Raw genomic sequence first — 18,213 nt, forward strand, 5'->3', positions numbered from 1 at the left:
ATTCACGTCGATGTATTTTCTAGAAACCCACCCCACGATTGTAGTTGCTCTCGTCTTCCAATGTCATAATTAATGTTACCGAGAAACCGTTGAAAATGCTCCACCTTCACCATTGGTTTCAGTCATTGAATTCATTCATTGTTAATACCATTTCCACTTGTCACCATTGATGATTCGTTTAGTAAATGGTTTCTAGTTCAAAGGATTTCATCTGATGATGATTTGGTATGGTTGTATACTCCAAAGGGTTTCGTGTGTTATGGGTCTGATTATGTGTGGTGGGGTATGTGACGGATTTTGTGGCGATACTATGCCAGAAAAGGTGAAGGGTAAAATTACTATAAATACCCATCAACTGACTGGCACATGGGTAAAAGTTGGCATCAATTAACGAAGCTAACTGATCGGATGGAAATAGGACTAAAACAAAACTATTCGATTAAAAAAACAAAAAAAAAAATCTTTTTATTAAAGCGGAATCTAAGCAAACTTTAGGGGTTAAAACCCGTACTTAATTCTTATTTAATTTTTCTCTTCTTATCCACAATCATTGCGCCCAAAACGAATTTATGATATTCGAGGTTCAGTTCTTCTTATGAACCGAACGTTTCTCATACCACGGCCATGCGTAATTTATATAGGCTGTTACAATATGTAACCTTCTGTTATAAAAGGGGCCACACGATTATGTTCAATAATAGAAAATAGGCATGCATTATCAAATTTTGTGTACTATTTTAGGCTGGACGAAGTGCCCTTCTGGGACTTTCATTCAGGAGGATTTTTGGATTGATACCTCCGCGAAATCTTCTCCTTTCATTTACCTTCTCTCCTCCCACTCGGACTCTCCACGCCAAACCTCCCGAAATTCTTTGCACAATTTTGTTGACATGGAAAGCCTGTTGATCCTTCATCCCGTGGCACCCCATCCACCCTTAAAAAGGTCGTGTACATGTCTTTGAGACGAATATGTTATATACTCACCTACATTTTTAATGCACGTGATGGACCGACCCAACGTTTCTCAAGGCCTGAAGCGAACACTGAAATTGAGGTCCGTTTTTAGAGCCCTTAAAATTCAGAGGCCTGAAGCCATGTAAATAAATAATATTAGTCTTAATTTTGGATGCCTTAAAAGTTGGATGTCTAAAGCACCTACTTCACTTTGTTTATGCTAGAGACGGCCCTGTGCTCATGTTTGATATATATAATCATAGGTAAATTACTGTGCGCTGAAAATAAAAAAAAAATACGTGAGTTTTGAAAAAGATCGAATTGAAAGCATTATAATTCGTATCATGTATTAGGCTATCCGCTATTAGCATAGTGAGCCCCTTTTTAATTGCCCTTTGGTTTCAACTTAAGCGTCCTGTACTTATTGTTGGTAACTATTTTCTACATGGGAACTCAAGTGTTTGATTATATGTTTGGTTTTAAATTTTTTATAATTATCGAAATAACGTTGTAAAAATAATTTTTAAAACAAATAAACTTTTTCAAATGTGACAACCACAAATTAAAGAGTGGTTTTTACAACAACTTATTTCAAAAGTGAATACTATAATAATAACTAAGGAAACAAACGTGTCGTAATAAACAGAGTTGTTACATATATAAAAAATTTTCTTTTTAATTTAGTTTGAAAAAGGGTTAGGAGAAAGTGAGAGATTGAAGATTTGCAAAAGGTGAAGTGCTTTAAATCAAGGTTGTTTCTTTGTTGGATTTATTCATGAGACATGGTTATTAAATTTAAGGGATGTCGATCTTACTCTTGATAGCCCACCCTGCCACTCCATACCAGCATAGCATGCATATGCAATCAACCTTATGTGCATAAATCTGATAAGTTGAGTAAGGTCATAATAAACGAAACTTATAACACCATATCATATCATATCAGATTAGTAACATAACTATTTGTAACTTAACATCATTATATCATGGTATAGCATATGCATTCATCATTTCACCATACTACACATCAATCTATATTTAAGTAAGGTAAACACGTACAAGGTTCGCGGGCGATCCCTCTGTTAATCTGTATAGTGAGAACACGTATCAGGGTCGGAGACGTTTTATATGTTCACACATCCATTCCTGTAACATCTAGGAAAAACCCATATTTAATTTAGACTAAAGTTGTCAACTTTGAAAGTTGAAGGACTAAAAATATTCTCAAGATAAGTCATGAGAAAAATGAAATAAGAAAAATAAGCATTTTATGTTAAGAAAGTAAGAAAATCTATTCCACGTGGAATTGTGAAAGAAAGTGTAAGCATTCCACATGGCATAAATAAGAAATGAATCTTTCATCCCACATGGAAGGGTGAAAAGAAATGGAAGCTCCTTATAAGTAAGCAAATTTTCATAGAAATGTTTTAATGTGGCTAACCACTCTCCATAGTCCTAGCGGAAGGTGCGAATCACTCGACGCGCACGTGCTCTGACTCGGACTCGGGTGATGAGCGTAATGCGGCGTTTTGATGGCGCGCTTCACACGCTCGCATCGCCGCGAGCCACATAAGGGTCGCTTTCGTATTTTTGGATAGTACAAGGACTGAAAATAAAAATCTGAAACTTGCATCTTCGCGCATCGCGAAGGATCAGGCTTCAACATCTTCGCGATACACGAAAGCCAAAAGACTTGAACCGACCTCGAAGCATCTTCGTGATACGCGAAGCTGCAGATCAGACCTCTTCGCGATACGCGAAGTTGCATCTCTGCATGCGTGACACGTGGAGACACCTGGTGACACGTGGCAACCCTACTGATGACTCAGCAAACCTAGAGCATCTTCGCGATACGCGAACCGACATGGCTTGCATCTTCGCGATACGCGAAGTTGCAACTTTTCGGCTATAAAATGGGAGGGGTCACGACATTCACCACTCACAACAAACACACACTTTTACACACATTAAGCCTCGTGAAGATTGCCGACCTCGTGAAGATTGCTGATCTCATGAAGCGTGCCGACCTCGTGAAACGTGCCAAGCTCCGAAGCTCTGACGATTTAAGCAGTAGTACGCGTTATAGAGTAGAAGTGCCGCTCGATCAGTCTTAGATAACTAACTCTGAATACCCGTACGAGGTAGGGGTTCTGTTTAAATATTATTTTATAGCTTAGACCATAGTCGGGGGTATAGCCCGAACCTTGATCACTGTTAAACATAATATAGCTTTTCGTAAGCAAAGGCTTTAGTTAATTATTGTTTCTTCATGGTTAAGAAACGTAATCATTTACAGGCAAAGGGTATAATTAAAATAATGTTTCTTCTTGAAGAAGAAACCTGATATATAATAAACAGACAAAGGGACTAAATATCCACATGTTTTGTACAAACAAATAAATTGTCAAGGTTACAGCTATAAAAACAGACTACGGGGTCTGAAGCTAGATCATTGATCTAGATATTTATACAAATGTTATTCTTGTACTATAGGTCCGAGATAACAACTCAATCAATCAGAAAGCTAAAAACAGAAACAGGAATCAGTAACAGAAACTGATTTACAGACACGGGTCAGTAACAGAAATTGATCAACATACAGGAATCAGTGTCAGAAACTGATTACAATCATAAAGGGTGAATACGCCCCAAACGTTTACAACTCTTTTAGAGTCTGAACTGTTTACACAGGATTTACGAATCCTTAAAACTTTGTGTTATAATAATAAGAAACGGGCATACTCAAATTAAGAGTATACATATGTCTAGATCCATACATACATGGTGACTCAGAGTTCCTCGAGGCCATGCATATCATCAAACATGCCTCTGGAAGTCTCCGGGACTGTTCAGAGAAATGATATTGTGTATATGATTAATTGTTTATGTACTTAGGGTAATTTTAACCCAATTAAGTTGGGTGCCTAATGAGTATTGTCACAAAGGTATTATTATTGTTTATACAATGGTATTATTGAGTCAGCGTCATTCACCGGCTGTGTGCTGACGTATTTTTCCCCCACATTTCAGCGAAACTGTAAAAGAATATAACTGACAGACAAGACTAATAGAAGATTGGAGACATAGTCATTAGAGGTGATCTGATGTCTCAGATATTTTATTCAGAATATTGTTAATAAATTATATTTTCAAAGGACCGGTATTTAAAATATTCAACGGGTATTTTGACTGACATGTTATAAATGAAAATTATATTTTGAAGACTTCCGCCAATAACCAGCAACTCTGATATATTTTCAAAACTGGATACCAACCCGGGACGTCGCACCCAGGCCCTGAGTCAGGGTGTGACAGGTTGGTATCAGAGCCATCGGCCTTAGCGAATTAAGTATTTACGTGTACCTAGGCTTTGATCATAAAAAGGTTATACTGAAAACATTGGTATTCAAATGAAGAATATCAACTTATATAATCACTGAATGTTTAAATATGATACGGATAGGATTTAATCCTACTACACGGGTACTGGTTCAAACAAAATAGGTACTTAAACTGAAAGTATCTAAACATAAACACTGAATAATAAAACTGTTACGGATAAGATTGGAAACGCGATCCTATTTCCAATCTAATATCATACAGATGTCTGATCTTCAATCCAGCCAAGGATCATTTCGACCTTCGTCAGGTAAAGGAAAAGGGTGTATAGGGACAGCCTTACTCATAATCCCCATATCTAGTAGTGAGAACTCATATCAGACCTCAATGGAGGAAAATTCAGATTCATTCGATTCCAACATCCCACTAGCCCATATCATTACAAGATGTGCAGGGAACAAGATCAAGTGGATCCCAGAAATCAATAAAATCAAAGGGAAAAGAAATGACTTATCAGGAAGAAAATCCTCTGGGGCAGGAATATTTCAATTATTCGATAAATCAAGATCCTTACTTTGCCCATTCTTAAAATGAACGTCGGAGCACAGATTATGAAGGAATGTACATCAAAGATGACTCAACATGTTATGAAGTCGATGTTACAAAAATAGCTGAATCAATGCTCAAAGATATGGAAATGGAAGAAGAGAAGGAAAAAGAAAAACGAAAAGAAAAGGAAACAACTAGGAATACCAAAAAGGACAGCAAGATCAAGAAATTGATTGTCCGCTGGAAGAAATAAATAATAAGAACTGTAGTAGCTATAACAAGTGTAATCATAATAATGTTATGCACTTTTGTAAAACTACAATATGATAAATAAAAGATATGTTTTGAATTCCTCGAATATTGAACTTAGCTTTAAAATTTTATTGTAGTATGTCAAGAGAAGAAAGTGCAAACTCTCAGAACAATCCTTCCAATAAAATTGGAAGCAGAGAGAATGTAAACAATGAAAACAAGGAACTTCCCGCCCAATATAAAGATGAAATCCAGAAAATGATACAAGAAGCTATCAAGGATAATTCTATCAATCAAAGTCAACCAAAATCTGATAAGAAAAGCCAAAGTAAATCTGATCATTCAAGAAAGGAAGAAGCTTATGATAGCTCTATATCTGACAATAACTCGAGGGACAAACCTCGAAAGAAGTTAAAACTTCAAACGGGATACAATTTTAAGAATTTCCAAGCTTACAAACCGAAGGAATTTTATGGAGACAAGGATGCTATAGCCGCTTTAAGATGGTTAGAAGAACAAGAAGCAATTGTCTACATTAGTAAATGTACAAACGAAGAAGCTATTCAATATTCATATCAAATGTTCAAGGGAGAAGCTCTTGAATGGTGGAATACTCTAATCTGGAATGAGGGACGAGAAATAATGTACAATCTAAGCTGGGAAGAATTCAAAGATCTTGTTATAAAGAAATATTGTCCACTCCATGAGATGGATAGAATTCAAACTCAGTTATGGAATCATAGGGTTGTTGGAACAAATCTCAGGGAATATAATACTAAATTCCTTGAATATTGCCGATTGGTTCCACATCTGGTTACCCCGGAATATAATAAGATAACTCGTTATATATATGGGTTACCAAAAGATATAAGAGACTTAGTAAGAGCTAATATGCCGCAAACAATTGAGTCGGCCATGGAAGTAGCCAAATACTTGATTAATAGTATGATAAGAAATCAAGAAGAAAAGAAAGAAGAAAACGAAACCAAGGAACCGAAAGATTACGAGAAGATAGAGAAATAAGGAAATACTTCCAAATCCACTTGTAAAACTTGTGGAAGAAAACATTCTGGAAAATGTCGACGAGAAAAGTGTGCATACTGCAATAGAGAATGACACACCATACAGAATGTCGGAAGAAATCAGGAGTATGTTTCATATGTGGAGAAACGGGCCACTTCAAAACAAATTGCCCGAAAAGAAAAGCTAATTAGGACTGGCACTAATGACAGAATAAACCAGAAAATATCTGACAACAATCAAAACAAGAAGGAATGATATTAAGAATGTCAAGTAGATTAGTTAACTTCTTTGTAACTCGTGTTGAAACGAGAAACTTTGTAAACTGGAAAAGGGTATTTAATTCCCTCTGTTTTAAATAAATTATTCGCATACAAATCTGGCTAATACACAAGAATGCTTAAAAGACAATCGAGTGACTGAAATCAAAGCTGACATTCAAAACTGATAACATGTTGATTTAATTTATCACCTGACAGATTCATCCAGTTGAATGGACCATCTCTATTAGGCCAAGGCGTGCCATATTAAATGTCATATGTAAATATAAAGTATATTATCATAAAACGACTATAAAACTCTATTAAGGTTAGTTCAAACCTAAGAGTCTACTGAACTGAATCAGACTAAAAGTCTGCTGATTAGACCAAGAGTCTGCTGAACTAAAACAAAACTTAAAAATCCGCTGATCAGACCACAAGTCTGCTGACACGTAAAACAGACTTAAAGTCTGCTGATTAATCAACAAATACCATCTAAATACTTATGCAAGTCTATAACAAATATAGATTAATAGCATACTGAGGGAAAAGATTCTGAACATCACTGAGAAAGGATAAATCAGATGTCGAGAGATAACAAAATATACAAAGACGGAATATCACTGAAAGAAATCTCTGCTCAATCGCAAGGTATTCAAGAAATACTATTAATGGAATGATCAACAGGGATTGATCAAAAGTCAAAGGAAAAGAATTCTAGAGTATTCGAAAAGGCAATGAATAGCATAACAAATATGATTGCTCAAAAGTACAAAGGTACTATTAAGGCGTAAGAAAAAGAAATGATAAGGATCAAGAGATGGAATTGCTCGACAGATCGAATCCAAGAAGCAATAAAGCTAACATTGGTAAATGTTTAGAATACGAAAGGTAAGGTAAATAATTAGACACAACTGGCCACTGTGTTTAGCAATTTACGATTAATTATGATATTCTGAACTGTTGACTGATTACATCAACCAGGATGTAAAGTTAGCAACAGGCCCGAGAGTTTCAATCATTCTGCATTAACAGTTAAACTCAAAAATCAGATTAGATATAATCTAATCCTGAATTAACAAAAATAACATCCAAACCTAAGACAAGTGAATCTCGAGGACGAGATTCATTCCAATGTGGAGAGGATGTAACATCTAGGAAAAACCCATATTTAATTTAGCCTAAATTTGTCAACTTTGAAAGTTGAAGGACTAAAAATATTCTCAAGATAAGTCATGAGAAAAATGAAATAAGAAAAATAAGCATTTTATGTTAAGAAAGTAAGAAAATCTATTCCACATGGAAAAGTGAAAGAAAGTGGAAGCATTCCACATAGGCATCAATAAGGAATGAATCTTTCATCCCACATGGAAGGGTGAAAAGAAATGGAAGCTCCTTATAAGGAAGCAAGTTTCCATAGAAATGTTTTAATGTGGCTAACCATTCTCCATAGTCCTAGAGGAGGGTGCGAAGCACCCGAGGCGCACGTGCTCAGACTCGGACACGGGCGATGGGCGTAATGTGGCGTTTTGATGGCGCACTTTGCACTTCGCACGCTCGCATCGCCGCATAAGGGCCGCTTTTGTATTTTTAGATAGTACAAGGACTGAAAATCAAAATATGAAACTTGCATCTTCGCGCATCGCGAAGGATCAGGCTTCAACATCTTCGTGATACACGAAAGAAAAAAGACTTGAACCGACCTCCCTCGCATCGCCGCGAGCGCTTTAGTATTTTTGGATAGTACAAGGACTGAAAATGAAAATATGAAACTTGCATCTTCGCACATCGCGAAGGATCAGGCTTCAACATCTTCGCGATACACGAAAGACAAAAGACTTGAACCGACCTCGAAGCATCTTCGTGATACGCGAAGCTGCAGATCAGACCTCTTCGCGATACGCGAAGTTGCATCTCTGCATGCGTGACACGTGGAGACACCTGGCGACACGTGGCAACCCTACTGATGACTCATCAAACCTAGAGCATCTTCGCGATACGCGAACTGACATGGCTTGCATCTTTGCGATACGCGAGGTTGCAACTTTTCGGCTATAAAAGGGGAGGGGTCACGGCATTCACCACTCACAACAAACACACACTTTTACACACATTAAGCCTCTTGAAGCGTGCTGACCTCGTGAAGATTGCTGACCTCGTGAAGATTGCTGATCTCGTGAAGCGTGCCGACCTCGTGAAACGTGCCAAGCTCCGAAGCTCTGACGATTTAAGCAGTAGTACGCGTTATAGAGTAGAAGTGCAGCTCGATCAGTCTTAGATAACTAACTCTGAATACCCGTACGAGGTAGGGGTTCTGTTTAAATATTATTTTATAGCTTAGACCATAGTCGGGGGTATAGCCCGAACCTTGATCACTGTTAAACATAATATAGCTTTTCGTAAGCAAAGGCTATAGTTAATTATTGTTTATTCATGGTTACGAAAGGTAATCATTTACAGGCAAAGGGTAGAGTTAAAATAATGTTTTTCTTGAAGAAGAAACCTGATATATAATAAACAGACAAAGGGACTAAATGTCCACATGTTTTGTACAAACAAATAAATTGTCAAGGTTACAGCTATAAAAAACAGACTACGGGGTCTGAAGCTAGATCGTTGATCTAGATATTTATACAAATGTTATTCTCGTACTATAGGTCCGAGATAACAACTCAATCAATCAGAAAGCTAAAAACAGAAACAGGAATCAGTAACAGAAACTGATTTACAGACACGGGTCAGTAACAGAAACTGATCAACATACAGGAATCAGTGTCAGAAACTTATTACAATCATAAAAGGTGAATACGCCCCAAACGTTTACAACTCTTTTAGAGTCTGAACTGTTTACATAGGATTTACGAATCCTTAAAACTTTGTGTTATAATAATAAGAAACGGGCATACTCAAATTAAGAGTATACATGTCACACCACGACATAGGGCCTGGGTGCGTCACCCGCTAGTTGGTATCTGGTTTGAAAATATATCAGAGTTGCGGGTTATTAGCGGAAGTCTTTTCAGATAAAATATTATCATATTGAAATCTCGGGAGTTGAATACCCGTTTGATAATTTAAATACATATCTTTTGAAAATATCATTCTTTATAATATTCTGAATAAAATATCTGAGCTATCAGATCACCTCTAATGACTATGTCTCCAATCTTCTATCAGTCTTGCCTGTCAGTTCTATTCTTTATAGTTCCCTGAAATGTGGGGGAAAATACGTCAGCGCATAGCCGGTGAATAACGCTGACTCAATAATACCAGTGTGTAAACAATAACAATACATTTGTGACAATACTCATTAGGCACCCAACTCAATTGTGTTACAATTACACTAAGTACATGTACAATTAATCATATACACAATATCATTTCTCTGATCAGTCCCGTAGACTACCAGAGGCGTTTTTGAAGATATGCATGGCCTCGGGAAAATCCGAGTCACTATGTATGTATGGATCCAAACACATGTATACTCTTAATTTGAGTATGCCCGTTTCTCATTATTGTAACACAAAGTTTTAAGGATTCGTAAATCCCATGCAAACAGTTCAGACTCTAAAAGAGTTGTAAAAGTTTGGGGCGTATTCACCTTATATGATTGTAAATCAGTTTCTGACACTGATTCCTGTATATTGATCAGTTTCGGTTATTGACCCCTGTCTGTAAATCAGTTTCTGTTACAGATTCCTGTTTCTGTTTTCAGCTTTCTGATTGATTGATTTGTTGTTATCTCGGACCTATAGTACGAGAATAACATTTGTATAAATATCTAGATCAACGATCTAGCTTCAGACCTTGTAGTCTGTTTTGTATAGTTGTAACCTTGATAATTTATTTGTTTGTATAAAACATGTGGACCTTTAGTCCTTTTATTTAATAATTATATGTCTGGTTTCTTCTTCAGGAAGAAACATCTATACCAGGTTTCTTATTCAAGAAGAAACATTTTAATTATAACCTGTGTGAATGAACAGTATTTTTCTTAATCATTAAGAAATACTATTTAACTATTCCCTTTGCATGTAAATGATTACGTTTCTTAATCATGAAGAAACAATAATTAACTAACCTTTGCTTATGAAAAGCTATATTATATTTAATAGTAATCAAGGTTCGGGCTATACCCCCGACTATGGTCTAAGCGATTATAATAATAAAATAATATTTAAACGTAACCCCTACCTCGTACGGGTATTCGGAGTTAGTTATCTACAGCTGATCGAGCGGTACTTCTACTCTATATCGCGTTCTACACCATAAACCGTCAGAGCTTCGGAGCTTGGCACGTTCCACGAGGTCAGCACGCAAACCGAGGCTTAGTGTGTGAAAATGTGTGTTGAGGTGTGAGATGGGAAAGCCGTGACCCCTCCCTTTTATAGCCAAATTTGGGATCCATCGCGTAGCGCGATGGTCCCTTATCTTAAGCCATCGTGTAGCGCGATGTCAGAGAAACGACGCGTGGCTGCTGACTCAACCCTAGCATCTGCCACGTGTCATCCCGTCGTGACACGTTTCTGTTGCGTCATCATGGATCGTCGCGTAGCGTGATGGTCTTGAGCCTGGGCTCATTGCATAGCGCGATGGGTTCCAGAATTCAGATTTTTATTTTTAGTCCCTCGTCTTTGATAACTTGCCACTTCTTGATCATACTTCCATTTTCCAAAAATACTAAAGCGGCCCTTATGCGGCTCGCGGCTATGCGAGCGTGCGAAGTGCCAAGTGCGCCATCAAAACGCCACATTACGCCCGTGTCTGTGTCCATGTCCAAGTCCGAGTCCGTGCGCGTGCGCGTCGGGTGCTTCGCACCCTCTGCTAGGACTATGGAGAGTGGTTAGCCACATTAAACCATTTCCATGGAAACTTGCTTCCTTATAAAGAGCTTCCATTTTTTTTCCCATGTGGGATGAAAATTTCTTTCCTTATTTATACCCATGGGAAATGCTTCCCTTTTTTTCCGTATTTCCATGTGGGATGGATTTTCTTACTTTCTTAAGATAAGATGCCTTTATTTTCTTATCTTATTTTTCCTATTACATGTCTTGTGAATATTTTTAATCCTTCAACTTTCAAAGTTGACAACTTTAGTCCAAAATAAATGTGGGTTTTTCCTAGATGTTACAATACATGTGTTTGGATCCATACATACATGATGACTTGGAGTTCCCCGAGGCCATGCATATCATCAAACATGTCTCTGGAAGTCTCCGGGACTGTTCAGAGAAATGATATTGTGTATATGATTAATTGTTTATGTACTTAGGGTAATTTTAACCCAATTAAGTCGGGTGCCTAATGAGTATTGTAACCCAATTAAGTTGGGTGCCTAACGAGTATTGTCACAAAGGTATTATTATTGTTTATACAATGGTATTATTGAGTCAGCGTCATTCACCGGTTGTGTGCTGACGTATTTTTCCCCCATATTTCAGGGAAACTGTAAAAGAATATAACTGACAGACAAGACTGATAGAAGATTGGAGACATATTTATTAGAGGTGATCTGATGGCTCAGATATTTTATTCAGAATATTTTTAATAAATTATATTTTCAAAAGACTGGTATTTAAAATATTCAACGGGTATTCTGACCTGACATTTTATAAATGAAAATTATATTTTGAAGACTTCCGCTAATAACCCGCAACTCTGATATATTTTCAAAACTGGATACCAATCCGGGACGTCGCACCTAGGCCCTGAGTCGGGGTGTGACAATTCCATGTCTCATAAGACCAATTATATAATGCAAACACATATCATTGTTGCAAGCCTTTCAAATGTATCCTACATAAACACGTACAAGGTTCGCAAAGATTATTGTATCCTACAAAACCATTCGTAACATAAACACATAGAAGGTTCGCAAACATTCCCTATGTTTATATTGTACATCATACATACCCATCCTGTAATCGTTAAGAAATTCACATAGTCATTTATCTCATTCGTTTCAAAAAACATTACCATCATTAATACTTACATGTTCATTCTTTCCAACATAGGCTATAAGTCAAAATAGTTATCACATTTAAATAATTTTGTGAGTATGCGCATCGCTCCAAAACGTAACATAAAGGGGGGGGGGTCTAAAAACTCGCATGATCTTAGTAAACTGCTTAGATATAAGTAATTAGGTATCGCCTTCCTGACCGAACACTTAAACTTGAAGTCATGAACAATTGTACAAGGTACATACGTGAAAATTATTAAATTCTAGACTTGACATGTAATCGTTCATCTGAAGTAACCGCCCCACAAAGTTCTTGCGCCGAAGAATATTCGTCTAACAAATTTATTGAATGCTACAGTTCTCACAATCATCATTACCTGGTTTATCGTCTTGGTATCAACTTGTTCTACAATGATAACTACGTTACGCGATAACTTAACCTAAGCGATAACTAAACACATGTGATAATTATAATCATGCGAGAAATATGCTACATGCGAGAACTTACCTATAACTTATTGAAGAGCCATATTTGCTATAGCGACAATTCTGCAACAAATGAAGAAAGACCTTATGATTCCCCATAGCTCGAAATGAAGATCCACAGCCTCCCATGTAAAATCGTTCGCAAAAACATGATCTTTGAACATTAGCGGATCTAAAAGAAAAATTAAGAGGTATAAAAAAAGTTTTGGACCTAGGTTTATTCCACTATTTGCTCACGGTATCCTATAAATAAAATGGAGCATAAAAAATGTGCAATAATTTTGCACTTCACCGACAAAATTGAGGGGTAGCTCTGGAAACCCCTAAACTGTTTGTATATCTGCCCCTATATTTTGTCAAAACCTGATCTCAAAACCTAACTTATAATCGATTGAAGGAAATGGTGATGATTCCGATGGTTTGAGGTTGTTTCCACTTGTGAATCAAGTTGAAATCACTACACGAGTATTCTCTTTCGTTTACAAGCTTAAATGTTGAGGCTTTAACAAAAAGTCAGGATTTGACTCTCTATACCACTCTTTTTTCTCTCTTTAGAGTGAAAGGTCAAATGTGGTGATGATAGTGGCTCCATACTAGTTATCAAGGGTTTTAACATTTTCTCACAAACTTTTATTTTCTTTATCCCTTAAGCTGGTAATTTTGATCCACTAAATATCAAAACCTTATTATTTCTTCACAAAAAAGGCAACATATTATTTTAAAGTACCGATTTTGAATTTATTGCAATTGGATAACTTACATTTCAAAAGCCTGTTATTTTAGTACTTTTTTTAACCCCGTCTATTTTGTCCGTTAATTCAGGGGTAAACAGGTAATTTCGTTTACTTTATGTATTTTTCACTTTTGAGTTAAATGTCATTTCCATACCCCTGGTTTATTCAATTACGCAACTTTAGTGCCTTTTTTGAATTCATTGCAACTAGATACTTGGATTGGTTTTGGATATATAGTCAAACCAAAAGTGACATTAACATATTACATATTACAATTAAAAGGTCATCTCTAACCCTAAATAAACATATCACCCCTGATCATGATCCTTCAAACCCTAATCATATGGTTTGTCAACCATCGTTCGAATATCTTGACCATCATGTAACCCTAGTCGACATTTTTATTTTTGTGGTAGAAAGGTACGTTAAATCATTAATTTTGTTCACTTATGGCGTAATTAATCGATGTTGGTCCTTCAATTTCTAACCTAATTGATGGTATACTGAAAGGTGAGAAGTTGTAGGTTTGATATATGGCTTGATCCTCCAATGTGTCAAAGAACTACTGCCATAATACCCGGACTTTTGAACAAAATTAACGCACACAAAGAAAATGCAAGAACAATGGATAAGATGAACTTAAATAACTTGAAGCTATTGAAAGAAAAATGGCAACCAAAAACAAAAGACTAAAAGTCATGTTATGCATTTCATGGTTGTTTTTCATCTTTTATCATGTATTTTAATGACCTTTCAATTATAATGTGTAACATGTAATGTCTATTTTGATTTACCTGTGTATTCAAAACTAATCCAAGTATCCAGTTGCAATAAATTAAAAAAATTTACTAAAGTTGTGTAATTAAACAAACCACATGTATGAAAATGACATTTAACTCAAAAGAGAAACTAAATAAAATAAACAAAATTACCAATTTACCCATAACTTGAGGGACAAAATACACGGGGTTAGGAAAAAAAAAATACTAAAATGACATGTTTTTTAAATGTCAGGTATCCAATTGTAATGAATTCAAAAACGGTACTAAAGTTGCGTAATTGAACAAACTACAGGTATGAAAACGACAATTATATTATTTATTATTATTTTGAATTTTCTTTTCGTCTTATATTTGGTTCAGACTCTTAACCCTTTTTAGTAAATTATCCTGATGGAGGAGACATCAAATTATCCTTTTATGCGTTTCTTATAAGTTAATAAGTTACAGTTTTGTAACTTTTAACTTATCCTCTTACAATAGCACATAATATCAAATACTTTTTAACTTTTTTAAAAGTTAATAAATCATAAGTTGTTTAAAATAAACAATCCAAACACCCCTATAGATTGCTTAAATCATTAAATGCTCAAATAAAACTACAAAATATATTAAAAAGGTGAGCATGATAAAAACTAAATTTACTTAATAATACGAAAATTTAATGCAATTGGTCTTTTAGTCGGACTTAGGATCTTTAAAGTGTAGGGGTTGAAACCGACTTAAAAGGATTTTTTCTGTAATAGTGGATCTCCTTCTTAACAATAATCGTAAATGAGTCAGACTAAAAATATTAAAATTAGTACGAACAATTAATATCATGTCATAAGATACTTACTTGCATATTGCGAATAATTTCAAATGCTCTTAAAAAAATACAAAAATTTAATGAAGTGTTTAATTTTATTTTAAAAGTGATAATAAAAAAGCTTTTCTTTGTGGTTGAAGTATTTGACCAGGAAGTGGAAGGCATCATTATTTTTTGCCCATAACACTTTCTTCAAACCCCACCCACCTTTCACACTTCGCAAGATACACATCACTCTCTTCACGGTTTGTTTTCTTGTGAAGATGATTGGAATGCTTGATTTTCTAATTCTAAATATTAAATCAAGTCATACTTATCTTTGAACTCTCAAATATACGTGGATATTTTATATTTTAATACTTTATTTACAACATTCCACCAAATCTTAATATGAAAATGGAATTAAGATGATTGATTTTTTTTTCTCCGTTTCTTTTATAATAACGTTCGAAACTATCCCTAAATCTAATCGAGTCTTTTTTAAACACAATGTCAATTATGAACATTGACAAATTGAAGAGGTAGGTCCCAGCAGAGCCCAGTTGGACCCGCAAGACTCACCTTAAACAGGGACGTCTGCGCAGAGACCAACTGGATCCGCAGGACCAACCATGCTCAGAGACGTGACGTCCTTACGCGCAGTATGCAAGCTGGTCCCGCAGGAAATGCCTCCCATGGTGAAGGACTCCGCCTGTTCCCGCAGCCTCGGATACAAGCCATGAGGGAAGGCCACCCGCGCAGCATGGCTACACGCACTAGGTACTTAGCTCTCGATCATTCAGTGTCACCTGAAGGAATGAGCAAAGCCGGGAGCAATCCCGCACAGAGGCGGGAGGGGGAATACTCCCGCCCAAATAAGCCAGTGTATACTGGACCTTTTACTGTACCTGACGAGGTATGGGCGAAAGATCTGATCAGGGATACGACAGCTCACTGATACAGTATGGCGAGCAGCATGCTCCTGTACTGTATCACTATTAAGCCGCTGCCTACTCACCAACTACTGTCATACCACGTGCGTAGCCGGCAGTTGGTGGAAAGGGAATAGTATACAGCAGGCCTGGTCACTATCAGCCGCTGCCTACCCACCAACTACCAGCAGGGCACGTGCGTAGGCTACTGTTGATGAACAGGAACACTGTTGCAGCCGGCCATACCTCCTTGGAAACCTACCTTCGGCTATAAATACCCCAAATGGTATGATCATCGGAACGACATATCTTACTACATTATCATCATATTATACCTGATATCTGCTCTAGCAATCTCTTAATATACTTTTATATTTAAAGAGCAATCTAGTCTGATTCTCACGCCGGAGGGTGGTCACAAGGAGGAACCCCCCCCCCCCCCTTCTCAGTGACGAGCTCACGGTGTCTGTTTTGCAGGTTATCAGAAGAACCATCTTCCAAGGGTCTAACCCCTCGTGGGAAACATCTCTCCAACCCCCAGGTTACTAGTAATCTGTCCGGGGTCCGGTTAGTGTTTCTTCATTGGCGCCATCCGTGTATAAAGCTAGAACTTTATTTTTCTCCAGTTTTTTCAAACTTCTACAAAGATGGTTAGAGAAATTCCGGTAACCATAACCCCTGCTACTAGGGGGAATACCGGCAACACAGTTTTTACGAACACTACCCCGGCTACCGAAGCCGGGGCAAGTGAAGTAAATTTTACGAACACTACCCCACTTACCAAAGCTGGGGCAAGTGCAGTAAATGATCGCCTACTGGGATCCACCGATACCCAGTTTGAGAAACGAAGACTCCCCCGCCAGACTCTCGATGAAGTTAAGGCATGGGCGGAGGCACGACAAAAGGAATTCCAGGCTGAGTTGGACGAACGCTTGCGTTCCGTACAACAGGCCGACGAATTCGAATACTGGGAGGATGACTGGGAGGAATCCGACTCCGACGCGAACCCTCGCCATAGGGCAAAAGGGAAGCGTAAGGAAACGGAATCCCAACCGAAAAGGCATTTTGGACAAGCCTTCAAACCAAAAAGCACAGGTGGAAGTCCACGAGACTTCTCTAAAACGTTCAGACCAAACGTTGCAAATGCAGGAACGTCCAAATTTGCAAGGGACATTGCTGAAGCAATCGCCCCAAAGAGTGCCAAACAAATGCCCAACATAGGCACATATGACGGTATATCTGATCCAGACGATCATTTGAACAGGTTCATAGCAGGGGCAACCGTCAGCAATTGGACGGAACCCACGTGGTGTTACATGTTCCAAATGACGCTGGTTGGGGCTGCTAGAGCATGGTTCGATCGTCTACCGGTCAACCACATCTACGACTGGGCAGACTTCCAACAGAAGTTTAGCCAACACTTCAGCCAGCAACGGAAGTATACCGAGGAGCAATGGACAATCCTCAAATGCATACGAGAGGAAGACGAATCTCTGCCAAACTTCATCACTCGCTTCAACTCAAAGAAGCTAAGTTTGGGCAATATCAGCGAAGATCTTGTTCGCGCTGCCTTCATCCAGGGCGCACATGACCCAGAGCTCATCCGCACCCTAACGGGTAAAGATGGCATGCCATCCACATGGGATGGCATCATGACAGCAGCAAAACGCTACGCGGAAACAGAGAAGCAACTGGGTAGAGATCTCCCACAGAGCACAAACCTCTACACCCAGAGGACGAGAGAAGACAACGTCCTCACCGCCCGACTAAATAAAAAACGAAAGCTAGGCATTTGGCAGTCAAGGGTAAACTTTGACACCTCATCCGGCTTGCAACATCGGTTGGGCGGAAGGGATAATGTACAGTCGCACCGGAACTCCAGATGGACGCCACTCACCAAAAGCGTCACTGAGATATTCGCCACTGAAGAGCTCCCATGGCCAAAGCCTCCAATAATCCGACATCGTCACGATGCTGATCGGAGCAAGTACTGTGACTTTCACAAGACAAAGGGCCACAACACTGAAGAATGCATAGATGTAAAAGATATGGTCGAAACATTTGTCAGAGATGGGACGCTCGCGCACCTCGTGGCGCAATAAAGGCTGAGCAGGCGGGTGCGTATAGAACCCCAGCTGGGGAAAACACGAATCAATTCC

The sequence above is a fragment of the Bidens hawaiensis genome, unplaced genomic scaffold (assembly GCF_021521415.1).
Source record: "Bidens hawaiensis isolate Kalapana, Puna unplaced genomic scaffold, B.hawaiensis_p1.1 tig00022340_1, whole genome shotgun sequence".
Lineage (NCBI taxonomy): Eukaryota > Viridiplantae > Streptophyta > Magnoliopsida > Asterales > Asteraceae > Bidens > Bidens hawaiensis.